The sequence below is a fragment of the Pithys albifrons genome, chromosome 5 (genome assembly GCF_047495875.1).
Source record: "Pithys albifrons albifrons isolate INPA30051 chromosome 5, PitAlb_v1, whole genome shotgun sequence".
Taxonomy (NCBI): Eukaryota; Metazoa; Chordata; class Aves; order Passeriformes; family Thamnophilidae; genus Pithys; species Pithys albifrons.
In genome coordinates, this window is record NC_092462.1 from 42,975,057 (window position 1) to 42,994,224 (window position 19,168).

At 39.4% G+C, this 19,168-nt stretch overlaps 1 pseudogene; it reads right to left on the minus strand.

Annotated features, from left to right (window-relative positions):
• Nucleotides 1–18,602: 18,602 nt before the first annotated feature.
• Nucleotides 18,603–18,718, minus strand: LOC139672668 (5S ribosomal RNA; annotated as a pseudogene).
• Between the last annotated feature and the right edge of the window lie 450 nt (nt 18,719–19,168).

A 19,168-nucleotide genomic window follows, 5' to 3' on the forward strand; every position in this document is an offset into this window, starting at 1 on the left:
GATTTAAATTTCATTCATAAAAAATCTTGAAATTTTGCATCTGCATAATTAAAAAAATCTTGAAATATGAGGAAACTGGGCAGAAACAAGCCTGCCCTGCCTCGTTCATACCACAGAATTAACTTTTAGGAACAGCACAATTTTTCATCATGCCTACAGTTCAGTCATAAGGTCCAGAGGTTTTGTGGTTTAAAAACAAGATTTTATAGTTGTTAGCGCTCAGAAAACTGTGTGCTATTGGGTAGATATTACAGTAAATAGTTGGACTCATTTCCACAAGGAACAAATATTGCCAAGTTAAATGCTCTGCTTTATGGGAGATAATAACAGGTGTTGTATTTTAACACTATAGTAACACCCACTAAGTTCTGACTGAGAAATTTGGTTTCTCTGGGGCTTAAGATGTTCAACTTTTCCTCAAAGACACCAAAAGCTCACTTTGCTCATTTTCCAGAAAGGATATAGTTATTATAGAAATTGGTGTGGCTCTTTATCTCAAACAATAACTGTATGCTATCTTTATATTTAAGTCTATCATAATCTTAGACCTTCATATAATTACTAGATTCAAACTTTTTTTAAAAAGATAAAGTACTAAATAATTAATGCATTCTAACAGAAGTCAATGTTTTAGCTTTGGCACATAAGTGCTAAAGAAACTGTTAAAAGGTTGACAAGAGAAAAAAATATATAAAGTCCTGCTGGAATCTTTCTAGGAAGTAAGTTAACTACTCTCCAAGCCTTTGCTGTCTCTCTTGATTGCTTTCTTATAACTATTATCATGCCTAGTAAATAACAGCTTAGTAACAGTCATCAAGAAGCTACTCATTCCAATCTGGTTATCAGGTCTATATTAAAAGTTTCTAAGGGAGAAGTGTGAAACATTAAGAATTAATTATTAGCATCCCAAGAAGAGCCAAGAATAAACAGTTGCATCACTTCTTGTGCTTTTTTGCAGTTATTTTGCAATTGCACTCAGAGAAAGAAAGAACAAAAAGTGCTATGTAACTATTTTGCATTCAAGCAGCTCCTCAATGTCGTCAACAAGTTAGACAGTAGGGTTTGGAACCAATCATGAAAAAATCCCATAAAAATGATTGTACACAGAAGTCACCTTTTTTTTTTTTTTTAGTTAGGATTTTAAATTTGATCAGAGCCACAGTCACTGGTTTGTAAGCAGGTGGCTATAAGAAGCATCTCTCTGCACTATACTAGGATGCATAAAGCATCCTAGACAATTAAAACTATATCACATACCAGCAAAGCCTTCCTGAAGCCCAGGCAACCCTGAGGAAATCTGTGTGTTTGCAACTTGAATTTGTTGTGTATGACAATTGTCTGAGTGGCTCAGTGCCTTCTGGGAAGTACCTTAAGGAGGAGTCTTCACAGAAGTTGCAGGTGACTTTGAGTGGTGTCATCAGAAAGTGTGTGCAACAGAGTTGGTGTACATATGCAAAGGTCCTTGTGTGGGAGCTGTTGGTGTGGGCTTGTGGCTCTATGATGAGCTATCCTTGGTAGTAGTGGGCACTGGTGCTTGATCCCGTTTGCTGGTGGGAGAGTGGGAGAGTCTCATCTAGCTAAATGAAGTACATTCAGAAGGTCTTGTAAAAATGCAAAAAAACCCAACTCCTTGTAGAGAGAATCTATGTCCAGGCTTGGTGGGTGCCTTAGAGCTCTGCATCTGTTTGCTCGGGAAGTGGCAGGACTGTATTTGGGTGAACACAAGCTAGGTGCATGGCTTCTTGTGAAGTACACAGTTGGGTTTATGAAGGGACCAGGTGAGGGGTGATATGAGGGGAGGACTTCTTAGGAAGGGGCAGATGCATGTGGGCAACTCCTGTACGTCCAGTATGCTGTGAAGGTGGTGGGGTAGAGGGAGTGTGGGAGTGGTGTTCACAAACAGCATGTCTTGTTTTAGGATGTGTCTTGGCAGCTAAGATCCTTGCAAAATAGGCCCTGTGGGAGGGGGCTCTTTGCCAGGACTTGTAATCAATTTGTGAGCAACGCTGTTGAAACAGTGTGTCACAAGGCCTGAGTTGTTGGGCCAGCAGCCTCTTCTTGGGAGGCACTGGTGTGGGAATTGGTTAAGGGAAGAGGGAACCCTAGAAGTGGAAGGTGTTATCTGTGTGTGACCCAAGTCTTCTATGGTGGGGCAGGATGGTGTGATGGTGTTTACAATTGAGGTAAATTGTGGAATTAGAGAAATAAGAAAAGAGAATGGTGAAAGAGATCCTTGTGCAGGAGTGATATATGTTGTGAGGGTGATACAAGAGGCAGGAGTGTGCAAAGGTGAAAATAGCTTGTAAAGTGTTGGCGTGGTAGAAGGAAAGGTGGGGAAAACCTCTGTATGCAGTGGTGCACACCTGTGCACATCTTCCATCTGCTGTAGAAGGTGCAGGGTTATGCAATGGCATTATAAATTAAGTTCTTTAAGTCAGGTGGGGCATACGATCTGGTGAAAAGGAACTTGTGGCCTAGCAGTGTCTTGCTGGACAGAAGCAGGTGCCTAATATGCAAATTGTTTGCTGTGGAGATGTCAGGAGTGCCTAAATTCCTTTGATCCTAAAGGACTCATGGCCTTTTTAGAAAGAACCCTCCTGGGTAGGGTGTAGGCTCCCCAGGGAGGGACAGTGCCTGTGTGCAGTTCTGTAAGCTGTGAAGGTGAGTGAAAAGGAGGAATGTGTGTTATCAATTACTTTTATTAGTTAAAAATCTTGTCTTTGAGGTGAGTTTACAGTCTAGGGAAAATGATGTCCAGTGGAGGTGGGCAGGATCCTCTGTAAGGATTGGCATACGCTTGTGTGGGTGTTACAGGGGGAGAGAGACTATGGTGGTATTCATAGACTAAGGAGCTAGCTTTTGGGCAGGCTTGCATTCTTGTGAGAAGTGAACTGCTAGTGAGCAGTGCAACCTTGCCCAAGAGCGGCACATGTTTGTGAGCAGTTTCCAGTTTCTGTGGGACTAGTAGAAGTGTGGCTGCAGCAGTGTTCAGAGGTGGAGTGTCTCCTCTGTTGAAAGCAGACTAGAGGGCTTTTGTAGAAAGTACTCACTGGATGATGGACAGAAAGCTTTCCACAGGAAAGGTGCATGCTGGTATACGCCTTCCACGTATTCTACCCTTCCCTGGATGGGAATAGGAGAGAGGAAGAAATGGTGATGTTGTGAAGTAGAGGGTATCGTGGTGTTTCCAAGTTAAGATCCTCAAGTTTGAGAGGTGTTTGGATGGGCATAATCTACCAGTTCAGGAACCACTTGAGGAATGGGGAGAGCCTTCCCCTGGAATGGCAGATTACTATGTGGCTTCTATGTGCTGTGAGGCTGAAGGAGGTAAGCAGGAGCATGTGATTGCATTTGCAGAGTAAATGTCTCATGTTTGCAGAAGGGACAGTGATTGAAGGTTGAGCTGGAGTGGTAAAGCAGAAGCTGGTGTGCTACTGCTGGGTGTGAAAGTTGGCAGAAGTTTGGCTGCGATGATGTTTATGAACTAAACAGTGTTTGTATGGGCTTGTATTGTAAAAGTGTCCCCTGCAGCAAAGATTAGCTTCCCTGAGGAGGGGCAGATGCCTGTGTGAGGTTTACATGGTCTGTGAGGGCAGCAAAACTGGCAGAAATGTGCACTGGTGATGGTGTTTACCAGCAAAGTGCCTTGTATGAGAGGCATCTGGGCGGGCTTGCAATCTCTGGGAAAGGGATTGAAGGGACAGGTGGGATGTACAGAGTTGCTCAGAAGGAGCAAATGCCTTTGAGGGTGGCAGGGTGATGTATGTGGTATGGCAGCATGGTTAAGGGATTCAGGCAGGCTTGTGGTCTTGAGAGAAGTGAGTTGTTGGGGGAAGGGCAGCCTTCTGTAAGACTTGCACATGCATGTGTGCAGCTTCCATATGGTGTGAAGGTGGTGGGGGTGGCAGGAGAGTGTGGTGATGCTATTCATGGGCTGAGCGCCTCATGTTTTGGTGGGCTTGTCTTCCAAGAGAGGACCTGTTATGTAGGGCGTCCTTAGCCATGGGCTGAGTGCCTCATGTTTGAGCAGGCTTCTAATCTTGTGAAAAGTGGTCCTTCAGAAGGCAGTAGCCACCCCTAAGAGGGGAAGAAAGGATGAGGATGGGTTGGAGCAGCATTGTCTAGGGGTGACAGGGGATTGTGAGGAGATGCTAAGAAAGAGCTTACTATGGTGATGGCATCATGAGCAAAGGGAAGCCTGTTAGGTCAGGCTTGTAGTTATGCAAAAAAGGCATGATCTGTGAGGTAAGGAAAAAGCCTTGTCCTGGAGTGACCCCTGCCTTTGCATAATTTCCATTTGCTGTGTGGGCCTTGTAGGCAGTAGCAGTGTGATGACTGCAGTGATTTATGTTTGAGGGGGTTTCATCTTGAAGAAAGGCCATTCCAGCAACTAGGAATGGGAGGTGGGTGGACCCTTGCCTGTGCATGGCAGATGCCTGCAAGGATGGCATAAGCTGCAGGAGGGATGACTTGAACTTCTGTGCATGACCTTCTTAGTTAACTACCCATCTCCCTTTCCCACATTTTAGGTTTATTTACAGGGAGAAATAAAGCAAAAAACAACCTTAGAAACAGTAAACATCATGTATTATCTTACCCTCTCTGGACTGCTTTTTTTAGCAGTCTCTTAGATGCTTAAACAGAGGCAGGTTTCTCTGGAGTCTTCCACCCACTAGAGACCCTCTTTAAAATAAGTTCACAGAAAACTTCTGCAGCCCACCTCAGATTTCAGTTTCTATTCTGACTAGTCTCTTCTGACTCCCTGATTTAGAACATGTTTTTAGGACCATTACACTTTTATTTGTCATTTCTTTGTCCCATCCTTCTCTACTTTATTATTGTCTAGCGGAGGCACAAGCTACACATTTCCCAGCCAGCTCATATCCCCTCTCAACACCTACCTATTTCCAGTCACTTCAACTCAGCAGGCATTTCTGTTCTCTGTTGTCTTTATACCACAATCCAGATGGAACCAGGAGGATGAACTTGTCCAGTTAGGCTTTTGCAAGCTGGTTCTTTGAAGCTGCAAGTACTTGCAGTGTCTGGAAGGCTCTACTGGTATGCTACAGCTGGCTATTATTCCCCGTTTAGGAATCCCTGACTTTGTTCTGTTTAATGTTGGTCTTTTTAGAATTTGAACTGAAGTTAGTATGGGTTATAATTTAACTTGATTGGTATGAAACTACTTTCATTCCAAATATTGTTGGCTGTGCCAAGCACACTGTTATTCTTGGGGTATTCAGAGTCAGGGCAAAGGTGACTGATAATGTCCAAATTCTTGTTTGCTGTACAGGAAAGAGGTGGTGGGCAAAAGTTGAAGAGAAGGAGGAAAATCTGACAAATGAGTATGGCACTCTAACACCCAAATACTCTACTAGAGATGTAGGCTAATAGGTGCATCCTTTTGAAAACCTACTAAGAGTAATAGCACTGGAGGAATTATAAAGTGTCTTTATGCTGAATGTTGAAATTCTTAACTGTATAGATTTATTGGTTTGGGGAGATCCTGTGTATGCTGTTAAAGCAGTCACCTTAAAAGATGATACTGTTTTACAATGAGTTATTTTTCATGGCTGTTTAGAATTCTTTCAGATATAATTACAAAAGTGTGCTGCAGCAACAGGTAAGGATGGGATCTGTCACCTGCTGCAATCAGTTATTATTAAGTTTCAGTATTAACAGCACTGTTTTGAAGACTTCTCTAGGCTATGCTGTTACTCACCTATGCTGGGTTTGTAGATCTAGTTTCTGAATTGCAGATGCTGACCCAGTTTAGTGAAGGGGTGTACTGCCCTGTGAGGTGTTAAGGTTGATTCTGCATGATGTGGTGCACTCTGGACTGCTGTGATCCGCGCTGCTAAATTTTTGTTCCACCAAAACCAGGTTTATCTTCAAATGCCTTAAGGTAGTGCTTCTGGGAGCTGTAATTGCTATGGTAATTTTGCTCATACAGTAGGCTTGTGAGTACACCTACACTCGTGTCTACTCAGGCAACTTTAGTGGCTGCAATCAGCGGGAAGAGTTGCAATGGTTTTGTTTAACAAAGTATTTTTTTTATTGGAGCACATTGCTTTCTTCATCCAGAGATTTATATCTGAAGAGGAGCTGAGTGAACAATCTGTTACCTACATTATGCTCTTGAGGCTTTCACTGAGGCAGGTAGAAAACTGCAAGCCAGATTTTTAGGGTCTACCCTTGTGTGTTAGGAAGATAGGAGTCTGTAAATGACTCAGTTGGAACCATAGCAAATAGTAGCTTATAAAAAGAAAAAGAGATATTGCTGCCATCAGCAGTCCTGTCTTGGTGAACAGTTCAGAAGTGAGGTAAATGTGTAGTGCTTGAGATGCCCAAATGCCTTACTAATCGGAAATCACTGATTTACAGCAAATATCCCTTCTTCCTGCCACAACACAAAAATATAGGAGCTCACAAAAATATATTTACTGTGGCTAAGATGATGCATAAGGTACAGAGGGCACCTTTTAAACATGTTTGAGGCCATTTAGAAATCTATGCCATCTTTTCCCCTTTTCAAAGCAGAACATTTTCCTATTTTTCTTGTCCTACTACTTTTGTTTGTTTGTTTGTTTGTATGAAAGTAATGTCAGTGTTGTCTTTCTCTGAGGCTGTTTTGGTTTTGTTGATACCAAATAAGTTTAAAAGAATCCTTTCTTAGTAGGATAATGAATACTCTTTACATTGCAGTAATATAGATTCCATAGGAAACTGGATTTAGGCATCTTGTATTTTAATGGAAAGTATCCCATGTTCTCCCCTGCTTAATCTTTTAGTAACATTTGAATGAAAAAGATGGTTGCCCTCAAATGTATCACTTTGATGACTGACCTTTTCATACCACAGTTAGTGACTCTACTAAAGAGAAATAACTGATTGTATTTATTGCACTATGACAAAGTTTTAGCCAGCCTGACCTTTCAGCATGTACAGGATTTCAGGAGCCAACAGAATCACCAAGTGAGAGATGAATTTGATGTTCATAGTTAGAACTGTTTGTGCTTGATTAAGCACATTATGCCTTACATTGCAATCAAATAATATTTTCATAGCTTTTGTAACAAAAAGGAAGGATACAGGGATATGTTATAATTACAGATAAAATCTATAGACTGTATTTAGTTACATGTTTAGAAAGCAATGGACTCTTTGCCTAGAACTCCAGATTACTTTTCTTACCTTTTCTAGTAACTGCAGTCTAGTGTGAAGAGTAATGGGAGAGAGCGTGAAAGTACACAAGGAAGAAAAGATGTAGAAAACACACACTGATTTTACCTTTATGTTGTCCCTTTTGTTTACCAGGATTCCTTTAGTTGCCTTTGAAAGATAGGGCAAACTCTAAAATAGACATAGTGTTTGCTAACAGTTGTAGTGCTGTGTTTTGATGAGGTATATCTAAAAATGGTGCTTGGCAACCAGGTTCAGAGATTTGTAGACTAATAACATGAGTGACTGTTGGTGATATATTTGAAGACAATTGACCTTTCACCATGAAAGAGATGCTAGTGACTTTGCTGTAAGTGCTTTTCTCAATAAAATCTTTCTATTGATGATGGATTAATCTTGAATGGTGGCTTGAAAAAATCCCACTGAAGAATAATAGAACACATTTCTTTTTTTATGAATAGTTACATTATAATTTTACTATTTGTCCATCCTGACAACTTCCTTTTCTTTCTTTAGAAAACCTGGTGGGGCTTCCATATTTGACTCCTTCAATTCCATGAAGCATGTCCTCAGGCATAACTCACAATATCATTTGAGTACAGTATTTTAAGTTATTGTCTAATTCACAAATGGGAATAATATCCACAAAATATTTTCCAGAATGGTTGTTGGCACAGAACAAAGCAAAATTAAGTATTGTTCACAACGGGTTGCTTCAAAGTTGTTTTGATTTTTTCAGAGTCTTGTGTCTTGTTTTTAAAGCCTAGTGCGTGGTGTAACCCCAGCCACCAACCAAATGCACATACCTGCTCACCTGAAAGGAACTGAACTGCTCTGTCACCCATAAAATAAAACAATTCTTAGGACTTGCTTCTGTATGTAATTTAATACCCTGAAACTCAGACCAAATGTGTAAAATTCTGATGGACTGAGACACTTTGCAATGTATATCTTTATGAGTGAGAAATTCATTTCCATGAAACACTTCCTGGGCAAGATTTGATCTAATACCAAGCAGTCTGAATGAAATTCTGAATGAAATGTAGTTATCTGTGAGGCCAGAAGTAGCAGACAAAATATGAGAATGCAGTAAATTCATTTTCACTTGTTTTGGATAGGAAAGTTGTGGTTTTTTTTCACACAGCACTTAGTTTAGTAGATCTAGTTTAGTAGATGTTAATTTTAGAAGGAAGAATTAAAGTGCCTTAAGAGTAATGGAAAGCAAAGCAATCTTCATAAGCTCTAATACTAAAATCTGGAAAATTTAAAATAGTTTGGGCAATGGAATAATTTGAAATCTCTGGGTACAGCAAAAAGCTTTTTTGTTAGCTTTTAGCAGGTTTTATCTATTCACAGATGATTGCTTGTACTCCTTGCATAACATTACACTTAGACAAATATAGTGATGTAATCGTCTGTGAGCCATATCCCAGGCTGCCAAGGTAATTCACCTGGCTTGCATCTTGCTTTTGACCATCCAAGAATTTCATGGCCTGGCAAAGAAACAAGCCACAGGCCAAACCCCTGTTCTGATGGTAGCAGCTTGTTTAAGATAGTGTTGAATTTCTCTCCCTGCCAAAGACCAAAAGGAAGTAGCTAAGAGCTTTGTGATATGTGCGGTATTTCTTCTGATACATATTATGCCTACTGTACCTACCTAGTAGTTTGTGTCATGACAGGAGACAAACTGAGGTATATTATTCTGATCTCCCCAATTGGAAAAATTAGCAGGAAAGTGTGCTGCTCTGACAGAGCTCTTCTATTACACTAAAACTGTTCACAATAAGGGAATGTACATACACAAGACCCTTGCGGGGGGGAGGGAGTGGGAAATTTATGCACACCTGACAGTGGTGCAACCAGCATAAAAAACTTTCTATTTAGAATGTTATTCCAAACCAGATTTTTAATCTGCTTCTAACACAACAGAAATCCATTTGGGTATCAGTGTCTGAATTGTACCATAAACCTCAAGTATTATTTTTAATCAGGATTACAAAAAGATAGATGCAAGGGAAAGGGCTGCTACATTAATGAAGATGAGAAGAGGCTTTCAGGCCCAGGAAGCTGCCACTGTCTTTCAACTAAGTACATGTGCCTAACATGTTCTGTTGGACATATCTACATGCTGAAGGCCAGGCAGCAGGGAGCACTAAAGCACAGTGGTGTTCGTGGAATTTACCCTGGGTGATGGTGTTCATATATTGGAGTGACTGGAAAAGGGTGGACTGAAAAGTGAATTTCATCTGATACACTGTAGCAGCCTTCTTCCTCATTACATAGAGGTATTTAAAATATGAAGCAGGTGGCGTGTTCAGTGGGAATTTTCAGCAAAAAATGCTAATTAAAAAAATTGAAAGGACTTTTCAAAAAAATTATATTCTTCAGGGAGTTTTTGAGTGTCAAGAAAGAAAGTCTGAGAGCCAAGATAGCACTGCAGTGAGAAATAAAATAATGGCTGATGAGAATATTACTCTAATCTCAAGCTGTGCCCAGAGTTCTGGGATGTTCAGGATCATATAATTTCTGCTGGAAATATATAGTAATTTGCACAGAGAAGTATAGTTCCAGGACAAGACATGGGGAGAAAGCCTAGCCAAGTAAGGTGCACAGGGAGTGGAAGTGGAAGGCACAGGTCGCTGTCCTAGGTGATGCAAAAAATTGAAGGAAGGCTCCTTTTCCCTTCGTCTCTTCTGCTTTAGACCTCCTTTCTCCACAAGAAAATCTGATTTATGCTTGAGCTTAATGAGAAATTTTGGAATATGAAATACATAGACATGACCTTGAGAGTTAATGTTTGATAGTATCCCCAATTACTGTGAGGATTAGCATGGAAAATTACTTCTACTGAAATCCTTTGCAGTATTGTTTTTAAGCAGGAATTTGCTATTTTTCCAGACACACTTTTCATATCCACCTGGCGTATCACATACTGAAGTGTTTGTCAGGCTTATTAGGATCTTGGTTGGTTAGTTTCAAACAAATACAACTAAATATTTATAAACCTTTCTGATAAAAAAGAAATGGTGCAATATGTGCACCATAATACCTGAGCTGCCTTGCTGGACATCAGCTCTTTCCATGCTTGGAAGTATGTGCATTTCTTGAACATGCTGTAACTCATCACTATTGTATATTGGTGCAAATTCCTGAAAGTCAAGCAAGCATGCTTTTTAAACAGGATCCTTGGCAACAAGAAGAAAGGGAAAAAAATCCAAAGGGCTTATTTTTCTAAACATTGACAGAGGCTAGAAGTGGAGAGGTGAATCAAGTAAGCTGGATAATGTCCAGAAAGTGAGATTAAAAAGAAAGAAAAGAATCTTAGGCTTGGGCAGCAGAATGATAGAGTAATTTTCTAGGACTTAATAACATGACATCCATGAGCCTTTTAGTTCTGTCTGCCAGTGTATTTATTTCCTTTCTAACTTAAGTTTAGTTTGTTTTACTTTTAATGATGTCCCCAGCAAAAGAATGAGTCACCTCTTGAAAACAGACCCAAGGTCCAGAATAGTGCAAGTTTTTATACATTAACTGTACACCTTTCAAACTCAGAAGAATGCAAAACAAACAAGTTCTTTAGAATATACTTGAACTGCTGTTGATCACTAGATAGTTGGAGCCAGATCCTTTTGCAAATGGATATAACTTCCATTGATTCCAAGAGGGTTGTGTTGAGCCTTTACAATACAATAAGATACTGTATAGACAGCTGTTAGCATCCCATTTTCAGTTTTTGTTGAAAATGAGTCTTGCAATATTTTCTCTTGAATGACTGTACAGCATTGCTTTTAACAGGTTTCAGATGCTGAATACATGAAATTATTTTAATTTTCTTCTGCTTGGTATTGTCAGCCTGGTTCATACTGCCAGTCATTTGAAATGAGGTTCAAAATTTACTGGAGCATTCAAGAAGTTCTCAATCACCCTGAGGAAAGCTCTATTTCCTGTACTTTTATTTCCAGGTCCAGCATGCAGTCAGTAGTTAATATCAGCTCAGAAAAGATGGAGTAGAACATGTCCAGCTCTAGGACTGAAGAGAAAGCAAATTTCTAATGTCTGTGTTGGCTGCTTAGTGCTGTGTCGTAGACTGGTCAGAGTTAAAAGTGATGTTGATAAAGAAAACACCATATTATGGTGGCCTGTGACTGAGTTACTTTATCACTTTCTTCAGGAGGAATAAAAACATGGGATGTAAGAAAAAGTTTATAGCAAATGTAGCTGCTTCTATTGAAATATCAGGTGTTAAAATTCAGCAAATTTTTTTGGCATTGCCAATATACAGAATTTTATTCTCTTACATGATCACACTTTTTCCATATGTGCATCATTTGGGATATGTAGCAAGTACATTCAGAAAAGTATGAAAATTCAATGTGTTGCTCATAATTTATTTGAATATATTTGAAATTTTCATTTCTAATGTTTTATTTTCACCTGCATAAAAGTAATAAAAATCCAAAAGTCTTCTAATTCTATAATGTTGTTTTACATATTCTAATTTTACGGTTTTACTATATAAAGTAACATTTTCCCTGTATTCTGATTGAAAGCTAAAATGATGAGAAAAATGACAGTGGAGGAAACCTCCTCGCTCTAGTGCAAAAAAGCATTTACAGCAAGAAAATGGCAGTAGATGTTTACTGATGTTAGCTTATATGTTCTTAAAACTTTTAATTTCTTTATTGATGACTTTGAAGAGCTCTACATGACTGACACTATAAGACAAAGAATTTAATGCATTTGGGCATTTGTACTCAGAGCAATGTCCACTGATCAGAATCTGTTCCCGGCAAAGTAATCTCAGACCCAGAATTTTTGACAAAAAGAATAGTCAACAAAAGCTCTCATGTCAGGATGTATTAACAAATATAGCTAATTAAATTCAAGCACTATATAACTTATCCCTCTTCTAGTTCATATAGACCTCCACAAAGCAAAGAATACCATGCTTTAGGTCACATTTCTAATTCTTACCTACTGCCAGACACTCAAAGGGGTATTAAGTTCTCCACTCTAGTCCACTCTTACAATACAAAAGGGTTACAGCAAGAAGTCAGGTTCCTTTGGAGCAGATGTTAACCCTTGGTTTCAAATGAATCACTATACTTTGTTCCTACTGTAATATGACCAGCTACATTTTGAGTCTAAATTTGAATATACAGAGGTAGCCTACCTCTCTGCACCAATTCATTTGAGTCTGCAGCAGTATTGCATGGTCTACACTATTTCAGTTTAAATGCATATTTGATAATGTTCGAATGTATAAATAAATGTATTGACATAGGCTGTTCCAGTTTCTCATTAGCACTGTGTAAAGCTCTCATTCAAGACTCATGGCTTTCTAACAGTATTATCAGTGAATGTTTTCCTGTATCATATATAATGTAAAGGGGAGCCTGAAACTGGCTTTCCTTTTAAGTAGTACATTTGGTGCTTTTCTTTAATCAAACTCAGAAAAGTGAAAACCCATTAAAAGGAAGCTAGTTTAGCTAGGGCTCTTTGAAATGGATGATGTGAAGTCTCATGGATTTTTTTTGTAGAATAATAAAATAGTTGAGGATGGAGGAAGGACCTATGAAGACTGCTTAGTCAAGTCTCTGAACAAAGGAGGGTCACCTCAAGCAGGTTGATATTAGCTGTGTCCAGTCTGGTCTTTAATATCTCCAACAATGGAGACTTTACAACCTCTGAAACCTGTCCCAGAGTTTCATCACCAAAAGTAAAATCTGTTTTGTTTAAACAATTTCCAGTATTTCCATTTGTGTCCATTGTCTCATCCTTTCACTGGGTACTACTGAACAGAGTCCAGCTCAGACTCTACATCCTCCCATCAGATACATCCTCAGGCTAAACACAGCGCTTTCAGCCTCTCATATAAAAAACACTCCAATCCTTTAATTTCTTTTACTGGTCTGGCTACAGTATGTCTTAATTTGTCTTGTACTCAGTGAGGCCAAAGTTGTGCACAGTGGTCTAGATGTGGTCTCAGCATTGCTGAGTGTAGGGAAAGAACCTCCTCCATCAGCCTGCTGGCTAATGCAACTGAAGATGTTGTCATGCTTTGCTGCACAGGTCAGATTCAATTTGTTTTCCATGAAGACCTCCAGGTTTTCCCCTGCCATGCCACTTCCCATTTAAATGGACCCCTGTGTGTTTGGGTACCTGGGGTTATTCCTCCTCACATGAAGGATTTCTGCACATCCCTTGGAACATCAGGATTAGCTGTCAAAAGTACTTCTACTAAAAGCATCTGTTTTTCTTTGAGATTATATCAAGCTTCCATGGCAAAGTGGTTTGGATATGGACAGAATTAAGAGAATCAGAAAACCAAATCATGAGCTCATCAACTCTAAATACTGCAACCTTAAATCAAAGCTTTTGGGTAAGTACAGATGTAAAATGAGTTTATGTGGACTTATAGCAGTCACTTCATCCTAATTTTGCTATCTATTTGCCTATTATTTCCTAGAAAATATTTTCATGTGAGGGCTGGTAGATTTGTAGGAAGTGCTTCTTCCTGATTTTATTTTCTAAAACTATTTGTGCAGTGCTGTAAATGGGTGGCATTGGTGGTATGTACTGTTGGATTCTTGCCTTGACCCTTACAAAATCCATTCAAGCAATCATCTTTGACTACTTCTTTCCAAACCACATGATGGGCTTTTGGCTTCTGAAAAGGTCATGTTTGTTCAAAACTACCCTTAAAATTCCATCCCCAAAGCCCCAAATGTCCTCTTTAGGATATCTGAAGTCAGCTCCTCACATAGGGTGTCTGCTACTAAATAGACAAAACTTTAAACAGCTAAAAATTCACTGCCACAAGTACTCTTTCCTATTATGGTTAACTGCGGAGTTTAGTTTCCTGTTATACAGGTATGGTATGAGGTAACTTTATGAAAAATTTCCTCAAACTTTTGTATCATCATGTTTTCTTTCCAAGCTGCTACTGTAATGAGGCATTTAGACTTTTTTCTTTGTAACAGCCTGGCTTTTTTCATGCAGCTGTTGGTCACAAGGTTAGGCTATGCTTTCAGTCAGTCTGAGTTGTTAGTTGGAATGTTACTGTTCTCCTGTCTTCACTGGCTGCATTTGTACTTGTGTACATTCATCTTTTACTGATGCTTGATCCAGGGTAGTATAGTCATAAGCGAAAGCATTCTTTGCTGTATGTTACTGCAAGAGCACTTGCTGTATGAAAGTGAAAATTAAAGAGCTTAAAAGCCAGCTACTTAAGCAGATTGTGTTTGCCACAACAAATGTATTTGGTGCAATGACAGATTTTCACAGATCTTGAATGGCTGGGGAAGACTTAATATGGCTTCACTGCTATCAAGAAATGGGATGGCTGTTCTTATCCAGGGCCCTAAATTATTTTCAATGCATTACACATTGACAAAAGCATGACAAGTTTGGTTAAGCAGCTATTCATGTGGAAAAACTTGATGATCAATAAAAAAATTGCAGTCCAACAAAAAAATCTGTCAAACACTGTACAAGCTGAAAGAATTTGATTGTTATATGGCTCTGTCATCTGCAGGCAAATGTGGTCTCAAACCTCTGTGAAAGCGTTTTTTGAGAGATTCTAAAGTAAAAAATAACAATGGTACCAAGAAAATTGAAATGTTCAAGTGGTGGTTTAGATGTAGAGGAAAAAGCTTTTGCATTTTTAACCCATTAATTGGCTCTATTTACCTAAGTTATAAGCCTATTTACATCATAAGTCTTATTATGTCAATTTTCCAAAGAGGACTAACTTAAAGTTGCCATGTTTTGAAGTTAAGTGTATGTACCTCCACCCCTCTTGATGGTCTGTGGTTGTAGAAGAGTTTTTTACAGCACAGCAAAGTTGGTAGTGAAAAGGGGTGATGATGACAGGGCTGTCTTTTAGTATGTCTCAGGGGCTCATCAAAGATGAGTGAAGGCATTCCCCACCATGCCCACAGATACTAGAAAGACTCACTGCTCCTCGTGCTTGGCTGGCTAGTGCAGTGATGCAACAATGAATGCATCTTTTGATACACTCCACAGTGTCCTGAACCTTCTCTCCATTAGGCATGCTCAGTTGTTCTTCAGCAAAGGAGCCTATCTTCCACTATCTTTCCAAATGATCCTGCTTCAGTATGTGTAAGGCATACAAATCTAATGGCTCATACAAGAAGTAAAGTACTTCAATAGCCAAGAATCCCCATAAAATATCAGATCCTGGAAGAAGATACACCTGTATGCGTACATTGTAGCAAATAATAAAGAGTTACACTCAACTGTGTCTTTAGTGACTAGCTTGTTTGCTGGTCTCTTTTACTGAACCTGAAGAGCTGTCGGAGGAGACCTAGTGGAAGAGGACTTTATTAAATGGCAAAAGTATTACAAGTGCTGGGTGGATGAAGACGCAGAAGTCCAAGAACCGGGAACACCTCGAAAGAAGCTCGATAAGGACCATGGGGGCTTTAGGAGCTACTTGGACATTTCCCCAGTTTGATTGTTATATACCATAAGATGGCTACCCTTGTCTTTTTCCCTTAGTCATCCCTGTCCAGGTTTCTCCTTCCCATAGGCCCTTAGGGCATTTTCCCGCCAACCCTCTCCTGATTGGTCCCCGCTTGGTGCAGCGCACCATTTCCCTTATATGGTTATGTTCTCCTATTGATTCTCCCCTTGTTCCACCCCCTAATTTGCATGCCCACCAATAAGATGTATCGCTCCTCCCTATCTCCTCCCCTTACTCCGCCCATGTTCTGGAAGGTCCCATGCTCCCCTATATAAGTCCGGGCACCCCACTAAACTTTGCTTCTCTTTGTGGACTCTCAACTCGTGTGGACCTCTTCCTTCGGGGAATTGTCGCCGGGTTGGGAGTGGGAGGAGCCATCCCTGAGCTTCCAAGGAGCTGGTCTCTCGAGAGCACATGCTATTGCTCTTCGAGCCCTTCTCCTAGGAATGCCACTCCTATTCACCGTATCGGTGCCTATCAATAATTCACCGATAAAGAGCCACTGCATCGCATTAGCTTTCCTATTCAATATTCTTTGACTTGATCTAAGCAGACACTTTTGTTATCATTTTTGTGCATTCCTTAAACTAGCATTTCCAAGTAATTTCATAGGGATGAGCAATTTAAGTTAGTATCTTAATGAATTCCCATGATGAAATAGATGAATTTATTATGCAGTGAAACAAGGAGTATAATTTGAATACTAGAGTATCACAGTCAAATTCTACCTTTGCTCAGTTCCAGTTACAAGAGCAGGCTTTGTACCAGAGTACTGTATAATAACTGTGTGTTGAGTAATGCTCAGGGCTGCCCTGCAGTGTCATCAGTATTTCCTATTTCACAGCTATAAGTTTGCCTTTTATCTTGGCCTAAAAACATTTGGAGAGCTTTCATTACTTATGTTTATCACAGTCCTTATGATTGTGCATAAATCATTAAGATTGATTTTTAATGTAACCTAGATAAACAGAATCTCATTGTACATTGTAAGAAATTTCAAGTTAGGTTCCTGTTCCATGAATACCTGTACTCAGAAGCTACAGGAATATAACATTTATGCTTGTCACACGCATTGCTTTCATGTTTCCAAAGACAAGTTTGGAAAGGTATGCATGAGAAACCTACTGCTGAGACCTGGGGTAGCAAGTTTCCCATAGCATTCCTAGAATAACAGAGGAAGAAATATGCAAATCACTTCAAACCCAGACACTTTGGACACAGCTTACAAATTAGTCTTTTTGGCACAAATCCTAGTTCAATAGCTTGATTATTCAACTGTAGTTTTGCACTCCTGCTACAAAAGGAAGGAATTTCAAGCACGTTGTTTGTGAGCTGCTTACAAGCCCTCCCCTATGAACTCTGGACCTTTTTCTTAACTGCAGAAAAGCAGGCTGAGAACATACCACAGTGCAGTATGCTGGAATAGTTTTTAAATGTTAATGAATAATATGATCACTTTATTAGAGAACCTTTCTGTGATGTGTTTCCAGGCACTGCTCAGGAAGGTATTTATGCACACAATGTTTTATTTGCCTAAGAGAACAAATCATTTTTCTGATATCCTTTGAACTTCCCCCCACCCTTTTCAACTTTTCAAGTTGTTGATGTAAAACTTCTGTGAAACAGAATGGGGTAACTGGCAGAGAACAGTGTTCTAATGTCTGCTCTATAAGTATTCTTAAAGAGCTGTGATCTATTCTGTATCCAAATGATTAAGGAGAACCTCTTTATGCAACAGCATTAATCACTCCTTAAATTATGTCCCTTAACTGCTTTCAGAGCTTTGATATCTTATTTCTTCATCTCATATGGCGTGTGACAGAAATGAAAAGTGGCTGTAAAAAAAAAGTGGCCATTACTTCCCAGTTTAGTTCCTGAGATATACAAAACCACAATCCTACATATATCTGGTATTAAAAATCTGCATAACAGTCTCACTTATGGAGATAATACAACATTGATGGGAATAATTCAGGTGTTTTTCTTTCAAACAGGCTGACAACTTGAAAAAATGTTCTGTAAATTAAAAGAGCTCATCCAGGCAGCTGTACATTGCATGACTAGCACTTACTCAGCAAATGACTTCCTGTGGACCTCACTGACCTTGTCAATATTGTGAGGGGCATGGCTTCGAATGGAGAGAAATTGCTTTTGAATGGTTGCTCTGGGAATGTACAAACAAGCATCTCTGTAAAAGCAGGCATGAGATAAATTAAAAATACATGAGAAATTTTAAAGCATAGGAAGAATTTACAAAAATTTTCTGTATCTTTGGTGTTCCTGATCCACAGTTTTCTTGCTTGTCTCACTGTTTTGTGTTTAAAGCTATAGCTTTGAGAATCATTCTTTTTAAAAAAAAACCAATCTCAGCAAGTTTGAAGGGAAGGTCATTCATTAACTGCCATATTCATGTAAGAGCTTCCAGCTGTCAACTTAATTGGACTAACATGGAAAATAAGGCTTTCTTAGCCCAAAGTTTTACTCCTGATGTAAGGTCAATTTAAAGCCTGGTTCAGTTTTTCTGGTAATCTAAATTATGTGTGTGTCATGGTTGCAGTCAGCAATACTGGTGAGATGTGCTGCTCTCCAGTAGATTCAGTTTTGTACTTGTTTAACTTAGAGTAAATATTGCCTATTGAAAAGGCATTATTTCAAGGCATAACACTCATGTTAGCTTTAAGACCCAGTTTTTTTCCTCCTGATAATTATTTGTAGAAAAAAATCATTGAGATACCTTCATCACCATGGCTAGGCTTTGGGAACAAAGATTTGGGAAGGCCTCTACCCACATGGGCGTATCCTTTGAGCCTGTGCAGTGGACTTTTTAGGTGAGGCACAGTGAGCACAGAACTGGCCCCACCCTTTAACTCGTAAGGTTCATCTGCCACAAATTAGTGAGCTTGGATGGTGACAGTGAAGTACTCAGGACTAGAACCTACAGCACCTGGTATTCCCAGGAGGTCTCCCATCTAAGTACTAACTGGGCCTGACCCTGCTTAGCTTCCGAGATCAGAGGAGATCAGGCAATAGGGTGGCATGGCAATAGTTCCTGAAGTCTCTTAATAGACAATTAAAATAAGATTTGAATACCTTTATTTTAAAGTTTGTAAATAGTTTGTCTCCTTTCATTTTTTTAATTTACCTTTGAACTTGCCTACAAAGTAGACAAGTCTCAAAACTGTACTGTGAACTGTCTTACTTCTTGCTAGGAGTGATTTTATTGGCAATTTGAAGGATTTGTTGTCTCTTACTTATTGGTTTCTGAGTATCTACTGTAATAGCCTTGGTAGCAGAAATGATTTGAAAGTTAAGCAGTGTAGCTCAAGGAAGCACCATTTGATTCAGACAGTTTTGCTATATGCTTAGATATTCCAATGTTGGGACTTAGGCAAGCCAGCTGTTGAACACTTTGAAGTGTTCCTGGACTATATAACTTGAAAGGACTGTACAACTTGCACTCTGGATCTTTTGCAGATTTTTTGAAATTTCAGATTTCGA